Source organism: Pteropus alecto, unplaced genomic scaffold (genome assembly GCF_000325575.1).
Source record: "Pteropus alecto unplaced genomic scaffold, ASM32557v1 scaffold76, whole genome shotgun sequence".
Taxonomy (NCBI): Eukaryota; Metazoa; Chordata; class Mammalia; order Chiroptera; family Pteropodidae; genus Pteropus; species Pteropus alecto.
This window is the reverse complement of record NW_006443138.1, coordinates 23,148,437-23,158,624: the sequence shown is the minus strand read 5'-3', so window position 1 is coordinate 23,158,624 and position 10,188 is coordinate 23,148,437. Positions and strand designations below refer to the sequence as shown.

General features: G+C 33.7%; 1 protein-coding gene across 1 annotated transcript in view; it reads left to right on the top strand.

Annotated features, from left to right (window-relative positions):
* EPYC (epiphycan) overlaps window positions 1-10,188 on the top strand; it is a 35,605-nt gene that overhangs the window by 10,041 nt on the left and 15,376 nt on the right. The window lies entirely within an intron of this gene.

The following is a 10,188-nucleotide window of genomic DNA, read 5'->3' as shown; positions in this document are numbered from 1 at the left end:
ATAATATATAATTTCATAAAATAATTTATAAATTATATAATATAGAATATATTGTATTATATTCTTCATAATATTATACCTTATGTTATTTATGAATAATTATTTGTTATACCACATTATGGTATAAATTATATAAGTTAAGAAAGTGAAGCAAAGAAAAAGTAAGGTTTGAGAACATAATATGAAACCAAGAGTCAAGTACATATATGAAAATGTACACTATTTTGTATGATAACACATATAGAAAAATATAATACTGAAGTTTTTCTATGCAATAAGAGTTAGGTTTTAAGGGACCCGTACATGCTCCTCTTATGCCCTACTTGACTTCAGAATCAATTGACGGACAGAAATGGGACTCAGACAAATGAGTTCAAAATATCTCTCTTATTACTATTAAAATCTAGGTTGAAATTTATGACTTAAGTCTGAAGTAACTATGGACTTCTTAATTGACTAGGTTATCCCAGTCAAGGCTGGTCAACTACAGGCCTCAGAACAGTGCCTGATTCAATAAATCTTAGTGCATGCATGGAGGGGCAAAACAGAATGGACGCTCTTGACAGGCAGGCAATTCTCTCCCAAAGGGAGGATGAATGACCCAGGCTTAGTTCCTTCTTTTTACCAATTACCCTACCAATTACTCCCTGAGGAAGAATGAGTAAAGGGGCCAATAGATGATGCAACTGCTCCCCAGTATGCTGGCCTCTCAAACCATTAGCCTTAAGCATTAATTTCAAGATAGCTCTCTCCATCAAGAGAGAAAACTCAACCCATTTTTAGGACAGTAATGCTTCTACTTTCCTGAGACTTACTCCCATGCCAATCATCACTCTTAGGTGTCCTCTGGCAGCCTGCAGATTCTGCAGATTTTGACCCTAGAAAGATCTGAAATAGATCCAAGAGCATCAATGAATTTATTTCAAAGTCCTCTCTGTACCTGAGGTTGAAATTTCACTATCAATTTTATATTCTAATTCAGATTATATCAAGCCACATTATCTAATAACAGAGTTTATGAGAGGCTCTGCAATTAAATTAAATTAAACTAAATACTAAGTGAATAGATTCCAATAATATAATTCCAGAAAGATAAAGATGATACAAATTTATATGTAGCTCCTCTACTTCTATGAAGTTTTTGAGGAAAAATAAAAGACTACAGATAAACATCTCTTGAAAATTAAAGTCTCAGCTTATTTGAATCTAAAGAAATTATAGTACAAAATCAGTCTTGCTTGCATTGTGATTTAAAAGTCCAAATAATATGTAGTCCAAAAGGTCTCATCCCTAATTCCTTTTACTTCACCTCAGCTAGATGGATTCTTAGTGTTTGTATCAAGCTAGATTCTTTCAATAACTGCAACCTGAGTGGACTCTTCCAGATACAGATGTAGTTCTTTCAGAGGCACATAAATTGTTATTAATTCACTACCAAGCCTTCTATGACCTTGATATTTAAAGAGAATAAAGCATTAATTGCATTCACATTATTATCAGAACACTTATCCTAACCCCCATCAAATTTAAAGACCAAGTTAAGTCTGAGTACCTGAAATAGTTGTTCTAGGCAAAAATATATTTCCCAAACGAGTATATAGTGTTGCCAGAAACCCGAGAAGAGACTTGGTGGTAACTGAGAAGTCAGAAGATGGAAATCTTGCTATAACCTCATCCAGATGTTGTTCAGCTTATGTTCACTGTCTCCGGCCTGTAAACAGTGATCAGGGGATTTAACAAACCCTCCAGGTCATTCTGACGCACTTAAGATATGAGCAGCACTGAACTACGAAATAACCCCTAATGTAATAGCTTTTCTCTCAAAGTAGCGTTTGAAATATTCCTGTTTTCTAGCACAGTTTTTAAACATACGATGGTGCAGGCCCAGTCACCAGGTTTACTTGAAATGTCTTTCTCTTTTTTTCTGCATCCTCAAAACGTTTGAATTTCCATTTTTCTGTAGCCCTGTTTTTCTGGCACCTGATGCTGCATTGAGTTTGTGTCTGTCAGGTGACAGACTTTCTCGTGAGCAAAAATTTCCAGCCAGGAGAGTTCTTTGCTTAGAAGCTATGTGCCCCAGTGGCTTCTACCCTTGTTTTCGGTTACGAAATACACAAAATTTACCTCCCAGAGAGTTCCTGCTCTTCTACATGGTTTCCCTCTTCCCCCCCGCTCCTGCTGGAAAATCAACCTCAGCAGATTCCTGAACTGATGATGCTGTTATTTCTAAACCTGTGGACCCTTGGGGCCTAGTGAAAAACAATCCTTTTATCATATTCTCAGCAAGATATTACTCAACATTTCAAACTTCCAGGACTAAATTACGATTTCTGTCTTCTTCAACATCCTATTCTGCAGAATAACTCTCCTCTCTAGTGTGGTAGTTCTCAACCTTGGCCATATATTTAAATCACTTTTAGAGTTTTTAAAAATCCTAATGTCTAGGCCACATGCCAGACTATTGATATCAGAATCTCTGGGGGTAGGATCCAGATTTGACTCCTCCCAGCTATTCTTTCAGTTTGAGTCAGTTACTATTTTTGTTTAACCAGTTTAATACACATTTTAATTTGGTCCCTTTACTTCCCTAGTACTGTGTGTTAAATGATTTCTCTTTTCTTTCTGGTCCAGACTTTTTGCTTTTCTAACATAGTCCTCTAGATTTTGTCTCATGGTATCTTTCATAGGGACAGATAAAAATTGATAAATTATAAATCTGTCCAAAGTAACATTGTTCAAGAAAATTTTTAGCAATCTTCATATTTTTGAGTTGCATAATCCTACCCGGGATATGTTCTATCACACTAGTTTCTAACCCAAGATTGGACTTGACCTCTCATTGTCCTTCCTAGCCCTCTTTGATATGCCAAAAAGGCTTACACTGTGTTTATTAAGGTCCACACGCAGGTTTGAAATAACTCAAGACTTATTGATGTTATCATCCATCAGGTTGTACAATTATTAGCTTGTGACATCTATGCACCCAATATAAGATACTGATAGGTGAGCCCTAAAAGATAACCACAATGACATCATGCCATTCTTTCTGCTCACATTTAATGTAGCCTTTAAAAAGTAAATATTATTTATTCAAATATCTATTATTTACTACATTTCTTAACACATAAGAGAAGAACACAGAAAATATACCTAAAAGATATTGAGACTGGATCAAATATTTTTGTAAGCACTTCCTTTGCTTTATGTTATTATATAGTTGACATATGTAGAGTATTTTACTCTGGTTCTACAGTCATCAACAATCCTTTGATTACAATTAGCTTCCAAAGGGAGACTGCAGAGACTACCAAAAATACATCTGTGGCAATAAGAAAGTTCAGCTTAGCATTTCAATTTAGTACAGTCTTTTGAGTTTGTTTAAAGTAATTCTGTCTCTAAGAGATAAAGTCAGGCTTCTAAATTTGTAAAATTTTGCAAAGTTTTACCATTGATACTGAACAGTAGAAAAAATTTTAATGTAATAATTGTCTTTTACAAAAGCAATTGGCTATCAGCTGATCTGCCCTGCAACATCCTCTGTAAGTGCACATGTTTTTCTATTCAAAATACCCTGTAATGATATATACATTATCATCATTGTCATCATCATCATCATCATCATGAGTGAATAACAGTTTTATTCAGAGAAGTTTTACATATTAAAAGGCATGGTTTATCATACTTTGTGCCTTAATAAAGGTTGTGTTAGAAGGAACAATTTGCTTTGTTTTAGAATGAGAAAGACTGAAACCTAAAATAATAATAATACTAAATTACTCTGTCATAAAACAAAGAGCTAGAGTTTAGAAGTTTCAAGTTTCTTGATTTTCAGTCCAATTTCTTTGTTTTCAATTACGGTGATTGACTCCCTCCCTCACATCCATTCTCATGAGATTACTGATTTCAAACTACACTAAATTGTCCTTCTGGCATCTTTATGTAGTAAAGAGAAAGGAAACATGAACTGACTTTGCTATGAGATAATGTTACTAAAGCCTTGCCAAACTTCCCTACCAATGTTATTTTGGGACGTTCAATTAGAACTAGATGATACATTTGTAAAAACTAGATATTGGAAACTTATTAAGTTTCTGGAGTCTAAGGGGATGATAGTGAATGGGGCCTCGAATAAACTGGGATAAAACTGAAGTAGGAAATATTCCCAACAATTAAAAATGGAATTTTACTATTTTCTAGCAACAAAAAGAAATTAGAAAATAAACATGTGAACAATAACAACAACAACAACAACAACAACAAAAATACTGAGATCCCAGAAGAGAGACCTTCTACATGGTTTCCCTCTTCTGAAACCTTCAGGGTATAATTAAATGAAACCTTCAAATCATCATCTCTTATTTCTTTTATATCAACTTTGTGAATTATATGTTGCATTAAATACAAAGAATAATATAATATTTATTCATTTAGAGATATGAATTTATAAAAAATAGCCATACATACAGATTTTTTAAAAACTAAAAAAATCATATACATAATATTCATAAATATGTATATAATATTCTAGCAAGACAATAACAATGTTATGATTTTGTACTATTTCGACATAAACAAGACACTAATTTTCATATTTGACCTAACGGCATTCATTAATTATATAGATTTATTACTTTTGACTTATCAAGTTAATAAAATACTAAGATGTAAAAATAATTAAGTTGAAATATGATGAATTAGATAATAGATAAGATGAATTACATACCAGATAAGAAAACAAAAATCGAAGAATCGAAGAAGTCTGTATTAGGGCAAATTACATTGGCAGATCTAACAAACAACTCCAAATCTCAATAAAACTTTATATCTTGTTGAAAGGACTATCCGGTTCAGGCAACAGGCTTACTGTCTTCCAAGTAGTTTTTCAGGGATTAAAACTTCTTTCATGCTAGAACTTCACTATCTTTACTTTGGGACCTCAAAGTCACGATGATATATTCTATTGACAGATTGATGAAAGAGAAAGAATGTGGAGAAAGTATACTTGCTCTTCACTGATTTGGACCAGATGTAGCATATTACTTCGTCTCCCATTCAACAGGCCAGAACTAGCCACATGATCCAATCTAGACTCAAAGAAAGTGAGAAAATATGTTAGCTGAATACCCAGAAGGAAAATGAAACAGTTTGGTGAATATACAGAATAGTGTCAGCCATCAGATTTAACCAGGCTAAAATTTCATTCTGACATAATACTTATTTCTAACAAAAGTTAGAGAAAACCCTAATAAATGCTGCTTAAATTTTATAATCTACTTACGTTAACGTTATGTGATCTTTTTCATATTTGTTATTTTGAAGTTTAATTGACTTCCGAGTGTTCCCACAGGGCTACATAGCCTTGGTACAGTCTTTGGCCTTCAGGTTCAGCAACTGAATGTTCAGCCTTCAGGTTCATACATAATCAGTCATGATCAGGCCAGACTGTATAGGCTGACGAATGATGCCAGCAAAAATAATATGAGGGTTAGAATGTGAACAAGAAAGTTTATTTATGAGTTTATCATTTAAATAGTCATTTTCCAATGACGATGCTCACTTTTCCCATCCACAGACCCTCTTTCTCAGAATGAAGGTAACTAAGAAAATAGATTATTCAGCAGAATTTTATTTGGCTGACTATAAAATCAAAATTAAGAAAGTTGAGCAGGCCCATAGCAGGATTGATCAAATTCAAATCTTAGTCTTAACTACTTAGAAGCTGTATGACCTCACACAGCAATTTATTTAGTCCCCCCACCACTCATTTTCCATTTACAAATCTATCAAATATGCATAATTTTTGCACCTTCTACATAGGTTGTTCTGAGAATGACTGAGAATCAATGGAAAGAGCATACAGTTTTTCCCATATAGTTAGTATGCAGTCCATGCCAATTATTTTCATCTAAGTCATGAAAAGATCAAGTGAAATCTCTTTTCTCCATGTCAGAGATGATCGCTATAATGACCGTATTATTTACGTTCTACAAATTCAGTATTACTCTCCGACAAACAATGTTGATCACAACAACAAACTCTTCTTCCCTAAACTCAATTGTCGTAGCCTGCCATGTTCTTCAGTTTACTTTTTACTTCTTATCTGTATTATCATCAACAATGAGTCAAGAGTCAAAAAGCTGCTCCCAAGGGCTTGGGAGAAATGAACTCTGCTCATTGTGCATTTTTAAGATCAATTTTGCATCAGAACAATCTAAAGTAGTTTTAATTTCTTAGGGTGAGAACCTCACTGTGATTCTATCCCTGATTCCATTTTATATATTACAATCTGCATTTTACATATTCTAATAAGAACAATTATATCTTTATTCTTCAATTAATTTGAATAAGCCAACTAAGATCTCAGTGTAAATAGGCTTTCAATTTCTCTTTCCTTAGGGATTTATTGTATTATCCTTATTTCCAAATTGCATATATAAGCAAAGATTAATAAAAAAATGTCCCACTTCTGCTTAAGTTGGTGTGTTAAATCAAAATTGTAGGAAATGTAGCTGAGATAAAGAGGACAGGAAAAAAGATAAGGCAAACCTTGGTGTCAGGATAGTGAACTGATCTCTTAGAGTTAACTCTTATTCAATGGGGTCATTACATTCTATAAATATAAGAAGCCTCATTCATATAGAATATCAGATGAATAGTCCCTCTCAGAATTGTACAATGCTCTGACTTTGAGCATATAATTCCACCTTTTCCTCAAATTAGAAAATACCTACCAAAATCCTTGGATCACCAGTAGATTCAAAATCAGTAGCATCTAATAAAGTCAGAGCACACCTCCTTTAGTTTCCTTTTATAATATCTTTGCATCTAGAATGAAGATCCATTTAGCAGATGTGAAGATGTCTGAGCCACAACTAATCTTTTTTTACACCTGCTCATGAATTTTAGTATGTGAAAATATTTTGTTACTCCGATATCCAAAATGACCCATAAATTTTCAAAATTAGCATTGTTTACCTGTATTTATTCAACAATACTTATCAGCCTACTAATTGTTAGACAAACTGGGGTAAGAGTTGAAAATATAATGGTGAAAAAAATGAGATGTATATTTGCCCTTATAGGTAAATATATATTAATCAAATATTAACATATACAATGTAAAAATCTGTATTAATCTTTTACTATATAACAAATAATCTCAAATTTGGGTGGCTTAAGACACCATTTACTTAGTTCACAATTCTGTAGTTCAGCGATTTGTGCTGTGCTATACTTCTGATTTGCACTGGGCTCACTCATGTGTCTGCAACCAGCTGCCGAGTTGGTTCAGACCTTGCTGGGTGGACTAGGTTAGACTCAGCATATATGGCTTTTCTCTACTCCATATGCTCTCTCATCTTCTAACAGCTGGCCTCCACTTGTATATATAATGACTGGACAGGGTACCTAGAGAGCAAGTGAAAAACAGCAATGTTTCTGGAGAACCCTTAAAAGTGACACAATGTCAATACATTCTGCTCACTAATACAAATCAGAAAGTCGGTCTAATTTCAAAAGTCAAGAGATGAGAAATTAACCTCTACTTCTTGATTGTAGGAGTTGAAAATTATATTGCAAAGGGGCATGGATCTAAGGAAGGGATAATTGCAACAATTAAAAAAATCATCTACCACAAATATAATAGTCGATGTGCCAACAAAAAGTACACAAGGCTCTGAAACCCAGCAGGCATGTTTGTCTACATCAGCTTGATCTTCAGGAAGTAAGACCTGAACTGAATAGGAGGGTTAAATAAAAAGTTAATTACAAAGAAACTTGTGGAGATATTGACTAAGTCTATTACCTTGATTGTGGTTATCACAGATATTTGCATATGTTCAAGTTTATCATTTGTACACATTAAATTGTGAAGTTGTTTGTATATCAATTATACCTTCATTAAAGTTGTTAAAAAACAAAATGATATAAACACTTTTTAAAGGATGGGGACTGCGAGAGGAGCTTCAAGAAGAATGACTAGTACATGAAAATGTCCTATTCAAGAAGGGGCATGAAGAACTAAGGAACTAAAACTAAAGATGACCAGTGCAGCAAAAGAGCCCAGTTGGTATGAGGAAGGGGACACTAGAAGGGCCAAACCATGAGGATCCTATAAGGAAACAAGTTTTGAATTTATTCTAAAAATAACAGCAACCATTTCCATGGCATTTATTACATATGCGACATATTCCAGGTATTTTATGTGTTTTAATATATTCATCCTAACAAAGCTATATTATTTATATCAAGATTTTACAAATAGAGAAAGTGAGGTTCAGGGAGGTAAAGTAGCTTGTCCAAGACCTCACAGTTAGGTTAGAGTCGAACCATCTGGTCTGAATCCTTCCTCTTAATCATATGTAACAGTGCTTCTGCAAGGCCATTGTTCTTATGGTTGTTGAGAACAATTCAAAACTCCTAAGAGATTTTAAACAAGATTTGACATGATGAGTTTTGCCTTTTTAATAGTTTATTCTCACTGTAGGATAAATGTACACTAGAGTAGATCCCAACTTCTTGTAAGTAGATTATTGCTGTATTCCAGAGGATAGTAACTTTGATTATGGCAATGATAGTAGACAGAGAGAAAAAAATAATGGTATTGATAGATGTTTATAAAATAATATTGATAGGTAAAATGGACAGTTGATCATAACTTAAATGTAATGCTTGGCATAAACTTGGTTGATTAAATAATTATAAATTGTGGCAAACCTTCCATCATTTACAAATTCACTCATTCAGTGACCTTTTCATTCATTCGTAAAGGTAGAACTCAAACCTGAGTAACTTGAATGTTCTCACAGCATTCTTTCCATCAAAAATTTATTACATTTTCATTGAGATTTTCATTGGAAACTTAGCTAAAGATTAAGTGCTGAGATTTAAAAAATATCAAAATATAAAAAAAATAAAACACATTGTTTTATTAGTTCAAACGCAATGCTTAACAGCAGCAAATGGTTTGCGACCATCATAAACAGGAATGATTGGCATGTTTGATGAGAAGTCAATTATATTACCCTTAGATTATATTGAGTTGCTGGCTCTCTTACATGGAATCAAATCTGTACACAGCGTAGAGACTGAAGCAGGCCAGAGGACTCTTCTTGGCACCATTATCTCTCCAGGCTGCCATGGACCTCACTGAGAGGTGAGACCTCATTCTATCCAGGTCATTCTCTGTGGGCTAAGAATTTGTCATCTCTGGTATAGATAGACTCTTTCATGTATATAAAATGTACACTTAAGCACAATCTATCATGACATAAATTATCTACAGTTCTAAAACCAGGTGAACATAATAGAAACAGACAACTTATTCCAAACTAATCACCTCATACATGTACCCTGTTGGTACTAGGTCAAAAAGGTAAGCAAGTACAGTAATGACTAAGCTCAAGGTCATATGTAGGCATGACCTTTTATATTGTGATTTTAAACTTTGGGAAACTATAATGAACAAAATAAAAAGTCAATTCAGTAGGAAGTAAGTAAGAGTTAAATAAAGAGGTAAAAAGAGAATGGAGAAAAAGTAAAAAAGATTAATATTTATATCAGAAACTCAGTTATATATTTGCATTTGAGTTTACCAATTGTAGTTTGAGAAAAAGAACAGAAATGTTACCTGGCCATTAGTGTTTATTCCAAAATTTAGGTCTCTGAAGCATAAGCATAAAGGTCAGCTTCACAGAGCACCAGATGGTCATGTTTCCCTGGCCTCACTTCTTTGCATGTATTGCCTCACAACTTCATATCACAGTACAAAACCTACTAAGAGAGAGGAAAAGAAGCCTAAATCACTTTATTCAGTAGTGAGAATAAATGTGTTTGCAATGCAAAAGGCTCTCCAGGCGCAGTACTTTGAGGTTGCAGTTCTGCAATTTTACTGAACTGAAAAGACATTCTTTTTCTTTGTTCTTAAATGTTGTTTAACATTCTCATTTTAATAGCAAGTAAGCATGAACAAAACAGTTTCTGATAAACACAAAAGCTGTTTTGCCTCATTATGTTGGATGACAAGTGAGATCTTACAGCTTCACATCAGATCAGTGGAAAAACAATTATCTGCAAAAAATATGTGCAAACATTTTTCCTATAAAGCTAGATTCAAGGCAACGTGTCTGGAATGTGTTTCTCCCTTTAAACTGCCTCCATTCCATGAAACATCTGTCTCAATTTCCGCTC